This window comes from Mya arenaria, chromosome 8 (assembly GCF_026914265.1).
Source record: "Mya arenaria isolate MELC-2E11 chromosome 8, ASM2691426v1".
In the NCBI taxonomy this organism is placed as follows: Eukaryota; Metazoa; Mollusca; class Bivalvia; order Myida; family Myidae; genus Mya; species Mya arenaria.
Window position 1 is genome coordinate 49395115 of NC_069129.1, and position 18660 is coordinate 49413774.

Here is an 18660-nt window from a genome sequence, read left to right on the forward strand (position 1 = left end):
TACATCATGACCAAGTTTGAACATAAACCGACCAATCATTACCATTCCGGACAAAAAAATCTAAGATTTGACCTAGTGACCTAATTTTCGACAGTATGTGACCCAGTTTTTAATAAGTCAAAGATTTCATCAAGGAAAACATTCTGATTAAGTTTTTTGAATATTTGACCATGTATAATGCCTCTTATATGTTCCAAAGATTTTTCTAAAATTTGACCTAGTGACCTAGTTTTTGACCCCATATGACCCACTTTTTAAGTGGTCCAAATTTAATCACGGGGTACATCATTACCAAGTTTGAACATAACTTGAACAATCATTACCATGATACGGTTCCGGATTTTTCTAAGATTTGACCTAGTGACCTAATTTTCGACCATATGTGACCCAGTTTTTTATATGTCCAAGATTTCATCAAGGAAAACATTCTGATTAAGTTTTATGAATATTTGACCATGTATAATGCCTCTAATATGTTCCAAAGATTTTTCTAAAATTTGACCTAGTGACCTAGTTTAATACCCATGTGACCCACTTTTTAAGTGGTCCATATTTAAACTAGGGGTACATCATTACCAAATTTGAACATAACTTGAACAATCATTCCTATGATATGGCTTCGGATTTTTCTAAGATTTGACCTAGTGACCTTATTTTTGATCATATGTGACCCAGTTTTAATTACGACCAAGAGTTCATCAAGGAAAACATTTTGATTAAATTTCATGAATATTTGGCCATGTATAATGCCTCTAGTATGTTCCAAAGATTTTTCTAAGATTTGACCTTTTGACCTAGTTTTTGACCCCATGTGACCCACTTGTACAAGCAGCGAGATTTGACCAAGGGGGACATTCTGACCAAGTTTGAACATTTTCTGATTAATGCCTACCAAGATATTGTAGCGGACGGACGGACGGAATGACAGACGGAATGGCAGACGGGTGGACAACGCCAAAACAATATCCCCCTCCCGAAACCTTCGATTCGGCGGGGGATAAAAACTAAAAAACTAAAACTATAGGTATGCTATTTGGCAATAATCCTAGGCAAACTGTGGACGTATTTTAAGGAGGTCAAAAGATCGTTTTTGAAAAAGTTGTATGGTTTTTAGGCCTTTATCTTGACCCACGTCTCTCATTCGTACAACATTTTAAGATCATAAAAGAAAGGTGTGAAAAGGACTTGAACCTATTGAGAATGTTATGTGGTACAGATTTTGGGTGAGACAAACACAGTCTACTGGTCATCCATGCACCCCTGCATGCATGCTGGAAGAGGAGACGGGGGTCAATTTGTTTCCTTGTTAAGTTTATTTTATTAAGGAAGTCTTCTTTTGAGGAGGAGGTTTTTGCATTTTCCAAAACAGTTGGCGGCATTTCTAAACTCTCTTTTTTAATGTTCACACCGAAACAGCACCCGTGCGATGTGGTTACATGTCCCATACATCCCTGCTGTGCACGTACAGTATGCACTCAGGATCTCACCTCCTGGCTTGTCTGGCAGATCCTTTCTCACACATATCCACACATTATAACAAGCATTGTTAGTGCCTTGTGAGGGAGTTACTTTGGCCTTAAGCACACACTTGTCACTGTTATGTCTTATTTCATGAATGAACACTTCCCGGACCCAGCCACTGTCAAAATATCTGTATGCTTTCCCTAACTTATATTCACTCATTAACTTGTTCATAACTGCACTATGACCACATCCCTCAATATACATAGATATGTCAGTGATATAAATGGATGGCCATTGCTGGTTGCCTTTTTTTCACCTGTCCACCCGGAAGATAATGAGACTGGATCTGGTATGACGTCTTTATCCACAAGAAGCTTGGCCTTGTACTCCTTAAGCAGTCCCATTTCGATTTCCTCTCCATCATGGTCTACTGGAACGTCTTTTTCCCATGCACAGAAGGCTCTGAAAAAATAGCATACATTTTTAAAAAAAGAATGTTTGGTGTTGTCATTTCCCATTTCTTATACAACTATTAAAGTGACATTCTCAATAAATTTGTATACGTCACACATTACCTTATGTTTTAAGAGCTAAATTAAAGCTTCTTTTCACTGAGGCAAGATTTACAGTCAAATTAATGTTTAAAATTTTATATCATTTCCCCACCCACTTTGGCACTATGGAAGACCCGGAGTTATAAATTGTATTCTGAAATATATTTCTTTAAATATGCAGTTTCCTGTTTCATAAAAAAATTCAAGATTCAGTAATATCAACAAAAATGTAGTTAAGTCAAGTTACCCTTAGCGGATCATAACCGATAGCGGATCACTCTCTTGTTGAATACACGCTATAAAATTTATTTAATTGTATTTTTTTCTGAAAATTGGCAGTTATGTACTTTAAAGTGATTGTGAAAATCACAATAAATATTTTTTTAATCGAACTTCAAAATCATCTGTATCATACGAACGTTCGATGCAACTGTTTACGTGACCCAGTTGTTCCGGCCTCAATTTGATTGCAACATGTGCTTTTTCTGAGAACTTTTCGTCCAACTACAATGTGTAAGTGAACAATTTATACATTTTATGAAAGGCCAATATATAACCTCTTAAAAATGCATAACATTCTTTTATTTCATCAATGAATTGTTAGAATTTGGCGGTCATAATTACGTGTGGGTAATTAACCAATAGCGGACCGCCATTTTGTTCATGCAGTGAGTCTGAGGGGTTCTCTCAAAATAGTGAATTTGTACCAGTTTGTCATTGCCGATTTTTTTAAACATAAAACAAACATTGCTGGATACTTATATTACTTAATTATGATTAAAATATGAATTATAACACACATATCTAATTTAGTTTCAAATGTTTGATTTTTTATCCTACATAAATATGATGTACAGTACTGTACTCACTTAATATCATAAAACTGATATTTATCAGCTTTTAAAAGACGCCTGTGTTTTAATTGGTATCAAGAATTGCCACTTCCATAAGTGTAAACCATGCAGTTTGTGATTGTATTTAAAAATATCACTTGTGTTTTACAGATGAATGAAGATTGAATTTGGGCAGAGTTGACAACATAATTTATTGAGAAGAGTTGGTGGAGGTAAGTAACCATTTGAATCTGGAACAGAACATCACATTTACATTATCATATTGTAGCAGGGTACACTTAAAATAAATTATTTGAAACAAATATCAAAGTTACTCGCTCATGGTTTGTAAAATCTTTAGTTAAAGTTTGGGTGGCCGTGTGGACTAGCCAGCTGTCTTCTACTCTTTCTTCGTTTTACCTGTGTGGGTTTGAACCCCACTAAAACCAAAATACTTTTTTATGCTATTACAGTAACTGTATTTTTTCTGCAATTTTGATATCTTGTAGTAGAGTATAATAATAATAAAATAAGCGTTTTCAGATGCATTACCAGGAAAACTAATTTTTGGTCCATAAAAATTATAAACTCACTTAGATTAATTTGATGGTGCCTTCTTCATATTTAAAGAAATTATCTTTTTTCTGTTATAAAACAAGGTGATGTTTCAAACTGAAATTCTTATTGTACTGCAGAATATGGGTCCTAAACGACGGGGTGCGGCATCTTCGTGTAGGAGCCCAGCACAGAAGTCAGCCAAAGCCATAGCAAAGAAGTATCGGGGAAAGAAAATGACTCCAGAGAAAGCGGCTAATGTTCGTCGAGCATTATACAGTGTATGTAATGAAAAACTTTCACTAAGAAAAGCAGCTAGAGAATATGGGGTCTCGTATGGGTTTCTTTATAGGAGGTATTCAGGGTAAGTAGACATTGAAAAGATTAAGGGGCCGGAAACTGTCTTTTCATCAGCTGAGGAAACTAGAACTGTAAGCCATAGGCTAACGAATACCCCCCACCCCTCCATGTCTAGGTTGTTTGCCCTGGAGTTAGGCCGGACAAAGCTAATTTTGCCTACAAGGGGAGATAACTCCAGTCAGGGTCATGTGACCTGTACCAAATTCACAGAGGCGAAAGTTTACAACATGGCCATTAATTTCTGAAAGTTTGATAAAGATTTGTTGAATAATAACAAAGATGAATCCCGGACAGGGCTTATTTTGCCTACTTTAACACATCAAGGGGAGATAACTCCAGTCAGGGTCATGTGACCTGTACCAAATTCACAGAGGCGAAAGTTTACAACATGGCCATTAATTTCTGAAAGTTTGATAAAGATTTGTTGAATAATAACAAAGATGAATCCCGGACAGGGCTTATTTTGCCTACTTTAACACATCAAGGGGAGATAACTCTGGTCAGGGTCATGTGACCCGTACCAATTTCACAGAGGCGCAAGTTTACATCATGGCCATTAATATCTGAAAGTTTGAAAAAGATTTGTTCAATAACGACAAAGATGAATCCCGGACAAAAAAAAAACGGACGGACAGACAGACGGACAGACGGACAACCCGATTCCAGTATACCCCCCCCCCCCCCCCCCAAACTTTGTAACTTTGTTACAGTTCCATTAAATAAAACATTTTTTGCTGAGCAATAGATCAAATTAAGGCGGCTTAACACAAAAAAAACCCTAAAGGACTTTTTTAACAAGTAATTCTAGAATATCCTATCAAAGAAAAGGTTTTTGCTAAGCAGAAGTCAACATTACTCTCCCAAACTATAAATACATGCTAATGACGTAAACCATGACAGCGATTTTAGCACGGCCTGGTACTAAGAAATTTGACTCCGACGTGTTTGCTTATTTGCGGAGCTTTGCACTCTAAATCTGATTAACAAATAAGTAAAGTATTCAAATTTTTTAGCAATAATTACTTCACAAATACACACCCATGTAAGTGCTATATCATTTTTCCGACTTAAGAAGAAGTGTTTTTCTTCATTTAAATACGAAGTAAAATAGCGCTTTTGTTCAATTTCAAATTTAGCATTTAAGGACATATCTTTAACTGAAAAAATCTCTTAGCAATGCACAGGATTTTAAATATTCTTAAGTGTTCACCATTACGTCAGTAAGGTTTACTACGGTCAACTTTCTTAAAATTTAAGTATAAATTAAACAAATCCTGACTCAAGCTAACAATAGTATGTTTTAAATCTACAACGCAATTATGTATTATTTTCGGCAGTGGACCGCTATGAATAGATTGCTATTGCAAGAAACCCTGATCTCTATTTGGGAGTGACATTTCTCAATGTTCAATCAAGGAACAAGTGACGCGTACAAAGAAAAGTCATTTTTGCACAATAGAACAAGCATGCCTATTTAATAACAACTTATGATTTATTGTTCAACTGTAATATCATATTCGACTGAAAGGAAACTTAAAAACAGTACTCTAAAGGTAAAATAACAGTTTTTGACGTCATTCAAGAAAAAAGGTCACAATGCACAGTGACTTTGTTTCGCAAGAAATCGCAGCTGATTTCGCAGATAAGTTTGTTATAGTAGACATTTTGTAGACATATTATGAAGAATATCATTACGTTTCTTCTGTCCCATTATGGCCGGGCAGGTCATTTCGTTAAAATCTCATTAATAACGGACCTTTGTATTATGAAACAAATTCTTAATTATCAGAACTTTAATGAGTTTTTGAAGATCTAAATAAGTTAACCTTTTAAATTATTCATTAAGCACTTAGTTCAAAGATATTTAAAGAGGTTATCGTACCTAATCACTTTGTAATATACGGTTAAATCATTAAAATATCACTTTTCAGAAAACAAAACTACAAAATATGATATGTTTGATAACTTGAAGCATTATATTTCTTCTATTGTCAAGTTTATACTAAATAACAAATTGTATTATTAAAGGTATATTAACAGCACTTACAAGCAATAAAAGTTACTTTAAAATTTATCGCAAGATTTTATCTTCCTGAAAAGAAATCTCTACTGATAAGAGTTATATAGATTTTGTTTTCCCCATTTAAGTACAGGGGAAATTTTAATCCATTGACCCGAACATTCATGTATATGTGACTTAATGTTTTTTTTCATTTTTTATTGGTCAAGATATAGAATAATTTGAGGTCAAACATTTTCAGCTTGTTTGTTGATTTTTGTTGCTGTTGTTGTTGTTTTTAATGATTGAGATGGCACTACTTTGCTCTGTATCATGTTAGCATAAGAATGTTAACTGTTGTGGGTTGTCCGGTTCGTGCAGTGGTTTGCACACTCGCTTCTTGGGGCCCAGGTTCCATTGGCCCGGGTGATTGTTTGTTTTGTGGTTACCAAGCCGGATATGTGGGTTTCCCCTTGGTACTCGGGTTTCCCCCTCATCACAAGACCACAGTCTCGCGTAAAATCGTGCCAATGAGAGTGAATAGTATAATGTTGTAATAACTTGTTTTGCAATCGTTGTAAAATATATAAGTAAAATCTAACTGTCTTGGGTGAGCTCTAATCATTTCTTTCATGCAATACTCACTAGGATAGATTTCTCCCTGTTGCGTATTTTCTGCATTGCTCGTGTGAAGCTGCTGTATTGTGAGACATGTGCCCAGCATTCCCGTCGGTAATTCCCCTTCCCGCTTCATCTGTAAAACATTGGAAAACGGGGAAATTATCTAACAATTCTTTTCTACATCAGCTGAAATCATGGGAAAAATTAAATAATTTTTCAGAGGTTTTTTGATTCACAATTCATTAAAAAAACATTTAATTAAAAACAAAATTATTATACATTATGAACTTGTTTAAACTTATATATGTAAAAGATTTCTTTTCCATTTTACTTCTTTTCAATGTACTACATGGGTTAAGAGGATTCAAATTTTCAAACATTAAATTTTTATTCATATAACCTTTTGTCATTTGAAACTGTAATGCATGAAAAATTAATTTTCCCAAGCTGACATTTCTTCTTACGTCAGTCCATAGACAAACGTTTTATAAACATAGCTTTACCATGCTTTGAAACCTTAGGGGGAAAAAGAAATACTACCTTAAATAAATAGAAAATAACTACTTTCTGCTCATGTTGGTTGAAATTACGAAGAGAAAAAAAAATATGAAATTTAAATCTTCTTTTGAAAAGCTATATCTGCTGAATCATTTTGGAAATTGTTCTTATTATTTTGTATACGATTCATTTCCCTAGCAAACAAGAGCTCTAAAAAGGTGTTGAAATCTTCATCAAACATCGCACAAAGCACTCTTTAAATCAGGTCTTAACGATGACTTTTCAAAAAAAAATTCTCCCTCTGACAAAGGGATTACCTTTCTGCATAACCTACATTCTTTTTAATTATACGGCTGCAAAGTTTACGTATCTGTTCGCGATAACTCGATTCCAAACCATTTTTGTAAATCATTCTTTAACAAATTAAAAAACAGTTTCATTTGAGACTTTTTTGTCAATATAGGCCAAACATGAACAATGCTCTAACTGACATTCAATAACCAAGTAATTAGAACCTTTACTCGGTCACCCATCTTTATTAACACGACCACTGGGGACCTGTTTTTGATTGTGGGTAACGAGGGGGGACTGTGGTTCTCTCTAAAAATTATTGAAAAAAAAACAACTTTAAAACTGCACTCTCACAGATTGATCATTTTGACAACTTATTTTTTGGCATGGACAAAATCTTGACAAGACTTACTCTTTCACAGCATAATGTATGCATAAAAAAGTTAAAACATTTATATTTTCCATTAAATTTGGCTATTTTGGCTTGATTTTGTATTTTCCCCAAAGTTGACTTTTTTTCCCAATTTGCAAGGCACAGGCGGTAAAAATAATAAAAAAAAAAATCTTTGCAAGTTACTTCATTATTATTAATGTAATTATTATTAATTAACCTCTCCTTAAGTGAAATACAGACTGCGCAGTGTTTTTCCTGGACTGGTTTACTAACCTTTTTCTTTGCGGGATCTTTCTGATTGTGGTTTTTCACATGTTTTCTTAACGAGCTCGGATCTGTATAGCGCTTGTTACACCCTGCGACGCCGCATGCGTATGGCTTCTGAAATTCCAGAAAAAAAAGTGTTAAAACAGTTCCAACACAAATTCTTCAATATCTAGTATGTGTGAACATTTTATGCCAGTTTGGGGTTCATGAGCTACCTATATAGTTTTTAGGACCCATAGTTCAGCAAACTGACCTCTAAAAACATTTTATATATTGTTACAGCTATTTTTCTGTCTTTTGAGCTAAGGATAAGATAAGGATTATAAGACACAATGCAATCTGAAAATTGATGATTATGTTTTTAAAGGGAAAATCTATTTAAAGAATACTGAATCTCTCTATTTAGTGTTCACTCTCATTTTTCAACCTATAGGATCACCAAACTGATTCTGTTTAATCTTTTTGAATGCCTTTAATAAAAGCTTCTACCCCATATTCCATTTAGTCATTCATGGATTTAATTTAGTGGATTGCATAGCAGTTTGTGCATGTGCACTGAAAAGAATACAGACATTTCACAGCCAAACACTAAGATAGTTATCATTTATTTTTGGTCTTCTCAACAAATAAAATCAGGTGCTCGGAGCTGTGCCGGGCCTGTGCATGTTGATTTAATGGTTTTGAGACAAAAAATAACTAGACAAAGCTGTATAATTTTTGCCTATTTTAACTTATTCAGGGGCCATAATTGGAGACATGATCATGTGATTCCAACCACAATCACAGGGGCAAATGTTCTCACCATGGCTAAAAGTTTGAAAAAGATTCATTCAAAAATGACGAAGGAGTAGGACGAACAAAACTAATTTTACCCAATTTAACTCATTAAGGGGCCACAACTCCACTCAGGATCATGTGACTCCTACCAAATTCATGGAGGCAAAGGTTTACATCATGGCCATTAATATTTGAAAGTTTGAAAAAGATTTGCTCAATAGCTTCAAAGAAGAATCCTGGACAAAGCTAATTTTGCCCAATTTAACTCATTAAGGGGCCACAACTCCACTCAGGATCATGCGACTCTGACCAAATCCACGGAGGCACAGGTTTACATCATGGTCATTAATATTTGAAAGTTTGAAAAAGATTTGTTCAATAACGACAAAGATGAATCCCGGACAAAAAAAAAACGGACGGACAGACAGACGGACAGACGGACAACCCGATTCCAGTATACCCCCCCAAACTTTGTTTTGGGGGGTATAAAAAGCATGGCCGAATGGCTAAGTGAAATGGCCCAGCGCGGAATGGGTTTACGCGTTTGTGAGTTCCTTGACTTTGTTCAAGATATAGTCAAAAAAGAAAACAGGCAAACACCTTTTAAAGATGGTAGACCTAGTTACCAGTGGTTTACAGCATTCAAACACAGAAATGGCAACATCATTGACAGAAGGACGGAAACGCCACTGGAGCTAAAGCGGTCAAAATTGTCAAAATCTGTTATTGACGAGTGGTACAGTAAATACAGGAACTTTCTGATAAGCATTGACTGTCTGGACAAACCAAGCCACATATGGAATGCAGATGAGTCCGGTTTTAACATGGGAAGTGCTTCAGTGAAGGTTATAGGCCCTACAAGGAGAGACCTTGCAGTACCACACATTACTGCAGGAAAGCAGCGCCTAACCGTGATGTACTGCGGCAGAGCAACTGGAGAGATGATGCCACCTTTTTTCGTATTCCCTGAACCTAACCCTAGATCATACAACCCTCTGAATGGTTCTTTAGAGGGTAGTGCCATTGCATACACAAAGAAGGGCTGGATGGATTCTAAAACATTCAATTAATTCATTGATCACTTTGATAAGTATGCTGGGCAAGAGCGTCCTGTAGTTTTACTACAAACCTCTCACTGTAATAAATGCGTTTAAGTCATCCGGCATATACCCAGTTGACTCTATGAAGATCACAAGTGAAATGTTAAAGCCTGGTTTTAACATTTTCAGGCAAGTCACTTGTTGAGGAAGAAAAAGCTGTTGTGGTAGTGCATCAGGAAGAATTGCATGAGACAGCAAGAGCAAAAGGAGCTCTGAGTGTATTTGAAGAAACTCTGGCCACTCCTGTTCGTGACAAGTACAATAACAGGATTGAGGAAGGATACGATATGGAAGGCATTTCACCATGTTTTGATGTCTACCGAAAACTCCATAAAAAGGCTCATCCAAGCAAAGCAACTAGTCAGGCAACAGGATTGGACTTACTTGCAGATACTGCTCTGCAAGACAGACATGCTGTACTTCCAGAGGACATGCCACCTCCAATAACTGACCCTGTGACAAAGCTTGTTGTAGATAGGGAATATACCAACATCAAGGATAAAGATGCATGCCTTGTGTGGATTCCTGGACTTTCTGAGTTTGATATCACTTTACATGACATGGTAACCGATGATAAAAGACAGCTGAAGTTGTCAGATATAGCTGCACTTCCAATTGGCCACGTACCACGCATTCTTGCAAGTTGTTTTTACAATGTACTTGATTTGGGTGGACACGTGTGTGCCATCATGACTGGTGAACCAACGCCCAGTTTCCCACCGTGGCCTGCTCTATCTGAGAGTGGTGGTGGCGTTGTGATTCCATGTAAATATGTACTTACAGCAGAAGATGAAGTGAACACTATACAAATGTTAAGAGAAACACTCAAAAAGATGCCCGAAGGTTATGTGATGAAAATAGTTGTTAATTGACATTGATATACTCGTTATTGCCATGAAAATAAGGTGGACTAAAACTGATATATAAAGTAATCAGTTAATTCATATGTCTTGTATTTAGACATACATGTGATAATTTCTTGGGTCGATTCCGGGACATCCATCGTAATGTCAACGCACACTAGGGGGGTCCGGGGGCATGCCCCCCCCGAATTTTTTTTTAAATGGGGAACGTCTGTGGTGCATTCTATAGCATATCTGGGGCTATTTTAGTCGTTTTTAACGTCGGGAAATTGTACCTATTTTGACTGCCAAGACGTATTTTTTACTTGACATGGTTGTTTTTTTCTGCATTTTCTTAAAATAAAACCACCAGATATTTTCCCAGGCTTTAAATGAAGTGCTAACCAGGAGGATATGCAGTCTACTTTCGGTTTCATCAAAACAGGAAATAAACAACTATACGGGCACCTGTTTTCCCGCGCTTTTGAGAACATGCGTTACAAAATATTTATTTTTTCATCACATTTAAAACGTTTGCAATTTATGACACACAATATTTCCAGACGATAAAGAAGATTTTCCAGTCGATGAGCTTTTTTCCGTTTGGAGATGCATATAATTTTGATAGAGACGTGTCAACAATCGGCTGTATAAAGCGATCACGTGACTTACCATGGTCACGTGATTAAAGCACTCTATATGGCTCAAGACCACAGTTATCTGCCCCCCGTTGACCAAGATCCGGATGTGAATACAGAAACAAAGAGTGCTTGTGTTCAAGTATCAATATTTTATTAAAATTGAATGAAAAAGAAGCAAAAAATGTTCTTTTTGCAGAGAACTTGACTGAATTTGACACTCTATTGCAGAAATTGATAGTTTTCAATGTAAATATTGGAAAAATCATAGCTTGTGGAAGTCTGAAAATTAGTTGTTTGTAGCCGATTGACTCCCTGGCGGAAGGGTTATGTATTTGAACTCAATTTTGACAGTCGGGTCAATGGTCAACATGGTGTTTTCTTGTGATTATATTTTGTGTCTTGAATTGTTCTAGAGATGCCATGTCCTTGTTTTTCAATTTGGGTGTGTATAAAGTCAAAAGCCAGGTTAGTGTCTATATGAAACATATAGTAAAAATAACTGTGGTCTCACGCCTGATATAGAGGAAGCTTTTGGAGGGGTGGCCTATTTTAAATTGTTATAAATTCTTAATTTATACAGCTATCTGGTTGAAATTTGGCCAGTTGACAGTGCTTAGCCATAGAATATTGGTGTTTGAGTATGAAATGTGAAAATCTTATATTACATAATATAAATTAATAATATATAATTTTCTTATATATTTTTGACATTTTTAAAAAAAACTACTTTCACTTTCAATTTAATGTTTGGAAATAGTTCCAAATGATGGTAACTAATGAATGAAAGCCTCACTTTCAATTCCAAAGTATAAATGGAGGGATTTTTTTAACATAGGAAGCAGACCCAGGAGGAACTGTCTGTTGAAGACCCCCCCCCCCCCCCACCAAGCTGCCCACCAGAGGCCAAGCTGTACTTGGTGTTTGCCAACATGCTGTAATTTGTAAGTACTTCAAGATAATATATTAGAAAATGGTATCCAAACTGAAGTACAAAGTGAGACAGTTTGGTCATAAAAGCCCATTGAGACTGTTTGTTCCATTCCTAAATGAATTTCTTTCATGTTGTCAATCATTTCTGATGTGGCTTTGATAATAATATTATTTTCTAATGAAACTGCTGACTTGTATCAGTCTTTGGTCTGTATTGTGCATCTATTCACACATTTTGTTTGCTCTTTTAAGCAAACATTACAATAATTGCAAATTCTATAAGCAATTAAACAAAACTTACTGCACATAGGATGCAGAATGATGTTTTATTTAGTGTGCATATGATTTTCAGCTTATGGACAAGAAAACATATACTTTAACAATCACAGCAACACAATGAGATCCCAATTTTAAAGAAATAATGCCACCTTTCATTAATTCATTAATTCATTCTATCAATCATTCATATATATTCATTAATTCATTCATTTATTCAATTTATTCATTGAAAAACTTGACATTTCTCAAGGCAAAATAAATAAAAAGTGAGCAGCTTTCATAAAGAATAGAGCCTTTTCCCTTAATGCATTAAAAAACACAACCTTAATACAGTATAAATGTTTTAAAAACCCTAATTTATTGCTTATTTTAATAGCCAGCCTGGTTGCTGTAGCCACAGAGGAATTTTCAAGGACAAGAACCAGTGCTGGTAAAACTGTGGTCTCTGTGGTTTTCCATACCGGCTCTCGGCAAGGATTTTCAAGAAAGGAATACCATCTCCAAGTAAGAAGAAATTCTAAGCATGTCTGGTTTGAATGCTTGCAAAATGCATCTGGGTACTCAATAAGATGAGGTTTACCTTTGAGTTGTTAAAAACTGATTGCAAAATGTCCAAAAGACTATATATTCTATTAAATTTGTCCTGAAAATCTTTGAATTCATGAACTTTTCTGCATATTTATCACATTTATGACTATAGTTAAAGGTTGTGTATGCCTCAAATGAGTGTTTACAGGCCTTTTTCAAACTTTAACAGTAGTGGCAGATAGTTTTATTTGTGTAAAACATTGCTTTTGTGTCTTGCTTGCAGATCATGATGTGCCAATAAGCTCCAGTTAGCTGCGGCCTTTTCCCCAGGCGGTAGTCCTGCAATCTGAATCCAGGAGATGCAGCTCTGAATCCAATATTTCAGAAGAATGAAGATGTTAGTCAACTCTGTAGTGCTTGTTTGTGTGTAAATGATTCCAATGAGTGAGATTTATAGCAAATCAGGTGTAAATAAGCATCTTATAGACAATAGTGAAGTGCTGTACTCTGAATTTAATGCCAAATCTAGCCTTCAAAACAGATTCTTAAAGTAAATTTTTTTTAAAAATGGGCATAATAATGCTATCTCTGCATTTTCTACATCATGTAGCCACCTCATACATGAAAACACTAGCAGTTGTCATGAATCTTTAAGTTTTGGTGTGTTTTTTGCCATTTCCTTTGTTGCGCCATTTGTCCCGGAAGCCAACAATTTGGCATATAGTGTTGTTTAGACTGTCTATTAACACATTATCACTAAATTTCTTGTGTTAAACTGAACAGTTCTGTTACCTTTGTATATAAGTGGACCAGAAAAGCAAAATTTTGACAAGTTGAGGCATTTCAGTTGGGCTCTATGTCATTTTTTATATAAAACACTAAGCCGATGAAGTGGAAAAACCTTATTTTGCTTAGAAAAAATCTTAAAAGAGTAGGCAGGCCAGTTTTGTGGTGCTGTTCTATAGACACCATTAAAAGCTACAAGGAAAACTTTACTTGGTCAAATTATTCCAATGCATCAGGAAATAATGGCTCTTCAAAGGTTTGCGGCTTAACATTTGAGGGAAATGGCTGTTTCTGCTTTTTATGAAAATACCACAGGTGCTAATACTTGTCTCATTCATTTAGTGTTTGATATATCATTGCCAAACTTTCAGTATGTGTTGCATATAGCCTGAAGCTGAACTATAGGAGTTTTGAAGTCTGTTTCTGAAAAAATGTTGCTTTGATATAGAGGAAGCTTTTGGAGGGGTGGCCTATTTTAAATTGTTATAAATTCTTAATTTATACAGCTATCTGGTTGAAATTTGGCCAGTTGACAGTGCTTAGCCATAGAATATTGGTGTTTGAGTATGAAATGTGAAAATCTTATATTACATAATATAAATTAATAATATATAATTTTCTTATATATTTTTGACATTTTTAAAAAAAAACTACTTTCACTTTCAATTTAATGTTTGGAAATAGTTCCAAATGATGGTAACTAATGAATGAAAGCCTCACTTTCAATTCCAAAGTATAAATGGAGGGATTTTTTTAACATAGGAAGCAGACCCAGGAGGAACTGTCTGTTGAAGACCCCCCCCCCCCCCCCACCAAGCTGCCCACCAGAGGCCAAGCTGTACTTGGTGTTTGCCAACATGCTGTAATTTGTAAGTACTTCAAGATAATATATTAGAAAATGGTATCCAAACTGAAGTACAAAGTGAGACAGTTTGGTCATAAAAGCCCATTGAGACTGTTTGTTCCATTCCTAAATGAATTTCTTTCATGTTGTCAATCATTTCTGATGTGGCTTTGATAATAATATTATTTTCTAATGAAACTGCTGACTTGTATCAGTCTTTGGTCTGTATTGTGCATCTATTCACACATTTTGTTTGCTCTTTTAAGCAAACATTACAATAATTGCAAATTCTATAAGCAATTAAACAAAACTTACTGCACATAGGATGCAGAATGATGTTTTATTTAGTGTGCATATGATTTTCAGCTTATGGACAAGAAAACATATACTTTAACAATCACAGCAACACAATGAGATCCCAATTTTAAAGAAATAATGCCACCTTTCATTAATTCATTAATTCATTCTATCAATCATTCATATATATTCATTAATTCATTCATTTATTCAATTTATTCATTGAAAAACTTGACATTTCTCAAGGCAAAATAAATAAAAAGTGAGCAGCTTTCATAAAGAATAGAGCCTTTTCCCTTAATGCATTAAAAAACACAACCTTAATACAGTATAAATGTTTTAAAAACCCTAATTTATTGCTTATTTTAATAGCCAGCCTGGTTGCTGTAGCCACAGAGGAATTTTCAAGGACAAGAACCAGTGCTGGTAAAACTGTGGTCTCTGTGGTTTTCCATACCGGCTCTCGGCAAGGATTTTCAAGAAAGGAATACCATCTCCAAGTAAGAAGAAATTCTAAGCATGTCTGGTTTGAATGCTTGCAAAATGCATCTGGGTACTCAATAAGATGAGGTTTACCTTTGAGTTGTTAAAAACTGATTGCAAAATGTCCAAAAGACTATATATTCTATTAAATTTGTCCTGAAAATCTTTGAATTCATGAACTTTTCTGCATATTTATCACATTTATGACTATAGTTAAAGGTTGTGTATGCCTCAAATGAGTGTTTACAGGCCTTTTTCAAACTTTAACAGTAGTGGCAGATAGTTTTATTTGTGTAAAACATTGCTTTTGTGTCTTGCTTGCAGATCATGATGTGCCAATAAGCTCCAGTTAGCTGCGGCCTTTTCCCCAGGCGGTAGTCCTGCAATCTGAATCCAGGAGATGCAGCTCTGAATCCAATATTTCAGAAGAATGAAGATGTTAGTCAACTCTGTAGTGCTTGTTTGTGTGTAAATGATTCCAATGAGTGAGATTTATAGCAAATCAGGTGTAAATAAGCATCTTATAGACAATAGTGAAGTGCTGTACTCTGAATTTAATGCCAAATCTAGCCTTCAAAACAGATTCTTAAAGTAAATTTTTTTTAAAAATGGGCATAATAATGCTATCTCTGCATTTTCTACATCATGTAGCCACCTCATACATGAAAACACTAGCAGTTGTCATGAATCTTTAAGTTTTGGTGTGTTTTTTGCCATTTCCTTTGTTGCGCCATTTGTCCCGGAAGCCAACAATTTGGCATATAGTGTTGTTTAGACTGTCTATTAACACATTATCACTAAATTTCTTGTGTTAAACTGAACAGTTCTGTTACCTTTGTATATAAGTGGACCAGAAAAGCAAAATTTTGACAAGTTGAGGCATTTCAGTTGGGCTCTATGTCATTTTTTATATAAAACACTAAGCCGATGAAGTGGAAAAACCTTATTTTGCTTAGAAAAAATCTTAAAAGAGTAGGCAGGCCAGTTTTGTGGTGCTGTTCTATAGACACCATTAAAAGCTACAAGGAAAACTTTACTTGGTCAAATTATTCCAATGCATCAGGAAATAATGGCTCTTCAAAGGTTTGCGGCTTAACATTTGAGGGAAATGGCTGTTTCTGCTTTTTATGAAAATACCACAGGTGCTAATACTTGTCTCATTCATTTAGTGTTTGATATATCATTGCCAAACTTTCAGTATGTGTTGCATATAGCCTGAAGCTGAACTATAGGAGTTTTGAAGTCTGTTTCTGAAAAAATGTTGCTTTGATATAGAGGAAGCTTTTGGAGGAGTGGCCTATTTTAAATTGTTATAAATTCTTAATTTATACAGCTATCTGGTTGAAATTTGGCCAGTTGACAGTGCTTAGCCATAGAATATTGGTGTTTGAGTATGAAATGTGAAAATCTTATATTACATAATATAAATTAATAATATATAATTTTCTTATATATTTTTGACATTTTTAAAAAAAAACTACTTTCACTTTCAATTTAATGTTTGGAAATAGTTCCAAATGATGGTAACTAATGAATGAAAGCCTCACTTTCAATTCCAAAGTATAAATGGAGGGATTTTTTTAACATAGGAAGCAGACCCAGGAGGAACTGTCTGTTGAAGACCCCCCCCCCCCCCACCAAGCTGCCCACCAGAGGCCAAGCTGTACTTGGTGTTTGCCAACATGCTGTAATTTGTAAGTACTTCAAGATAATATATTAGAAAATGGTATCCAAACTGAAGTACAAAGTGAGACAGTTTGGTCATAAAAGCCCATTGAGACTGTTTGTTCCATTCCTAAATGAATTTCTTTCATGTTGTCAATCATTTCTGATGTGGCTTTGATAATAATATTATTTTCTAATGAAACTGCTGACTTGTATCAGTCTTTGGTCTGTATTGTGCATCTATTCACACATTTTGTTTGCTCTTTTAAGCAAACATTACAATAATTGCAAATTCTATAAGCAATTAAACAAAACTTACTGCACATAGGATGCAGAATGATGTTTTATTTAGTGTGCATATGATTTTCAGCTTATGGACAAGAAAACATATACTTTAACAATCACAGCAACACAATGAGATCCCAATTTTAAAGAAATAATGCCACCTTTCATTAATTCATTAATTCATTCTATCAATCATTCATATATATTCATTAATTCATTCATTTATTCAATTTATTCATTGAAAAACTTGACATTTCTCAAGGCAAAATAAATAAAAAGTGAGCAGCTTTCATAAAGAATAGAGCCTTTTCCCTTAATGCATTAAAAAACACAACCTTAATACAGTATAAATGTTTTAAAAACCCTAATTTATTGCTTATTTTAATAGCCAGCCTGGTTGCTGTAGCCACAGAGGAATTTTCAAGGACAAGAACCAGTGCTGGTAAAACTGTGGTCTCTGTGGTTTTCCATACCGGCTCTCGGCAAGGATTTTCAAGAAAGGAATACCATCTCCAAGTAAGAAGAAATTCTAAGCATGTCTGGTTTGAATGCTTGCAAAATGCATCTGGGTACTCAATAAGATGAGGTTTACCTTTGAGTTGTTAAAAACTGATTGCAAAATGTCCAAAAGACTATATATTCTATTAAATTTGTCCTGAAAATCTTTGAATTCATGAACTTTTCTGCATATTTATCACATTTATGACTATAGTTAAAGGTTGTGTATGCCTCAAATGAGTGTTTACAGGCCTTTTTCAAACTTTAACAGTAGTGGCAGATAGTTTTATTTGTGTAAAACATTGCTTTTGTGTCTTGCTTGCAGATCATGATGTGCCAATAAGCTCCAGTTAGCTGCGGCCTTTTCCCCAGGCGGTAGTCCTGCAATCTGAATCCAGGAGATGCAGCTCTGAATCCAATATTTCAGAAGAATGAAGATGTTAGTCAACTCTGTAGTGCTTGTTTGTGTGTAAATGATTCCAATGAGTGAGATTTATAGCAAATCAGGTGTAAATAAGCATCTTATAGACAATAGTGAAGTGCTGTACTCTGAATTTAATGCCAAATCTAGCCTTCAAAACAGATTCTTAAAGTAAATTTTTTTTAAAAATGGGCATAATAATGCTATCTCTGCATTTTCTACATCATGTAGCCACCTCATACATGAAAACACTAGCAGTTGTCATGAATCTTTAAGTTTTGGTGTGTTTTTTGCCATTTCCTTTGTTGCGCCATTTGTCCCGGAAGCCAACAATTTGGCATATAGTGTTGTTTAGACTGTCTATTAACACATTATCACTAAATTTCTTGTGTTAAACTGAACAGTTCTGTTACCTTTGTATATAAGTGGACCAGAAAAGCAAAATTTT

General features: G+C 35.0%; 1 long non-coding RNA gene and 1 pseudogene across 1 annotated transcript; both read left to right on the plus strand.

Moving 5' to 3' along the window:
• The first annotated feature begins 2271 nt into the window (after nucleotides 1–2271).
• Nucleotides 2272–10585, plus strand: LOC128244323 (uncharacterized; annotated as a pseudogene).
• Nucleotides 10586–12067: 1482 nt separating this feature from the next.
• Nucleotides 12068–16982, plus strand: LOC128243237 (uncharacterized). Its single transcript, XR_008262798.1, has 7 exons — nucleotides 12068–12137; nucleotides 12782–12909; nucleotides 13217–13330; nucleotides 14482–14588; nucleotides 15233–15360; nucleotides 15668–15781; nucleotides 16933–16982. It is a non-coding gene; the product is annotated as an uncharacterized LOC128243237 (long non-coding RNA).
• Nucleotides 16983–18660: the final 1678 nt, after the last annotated feature.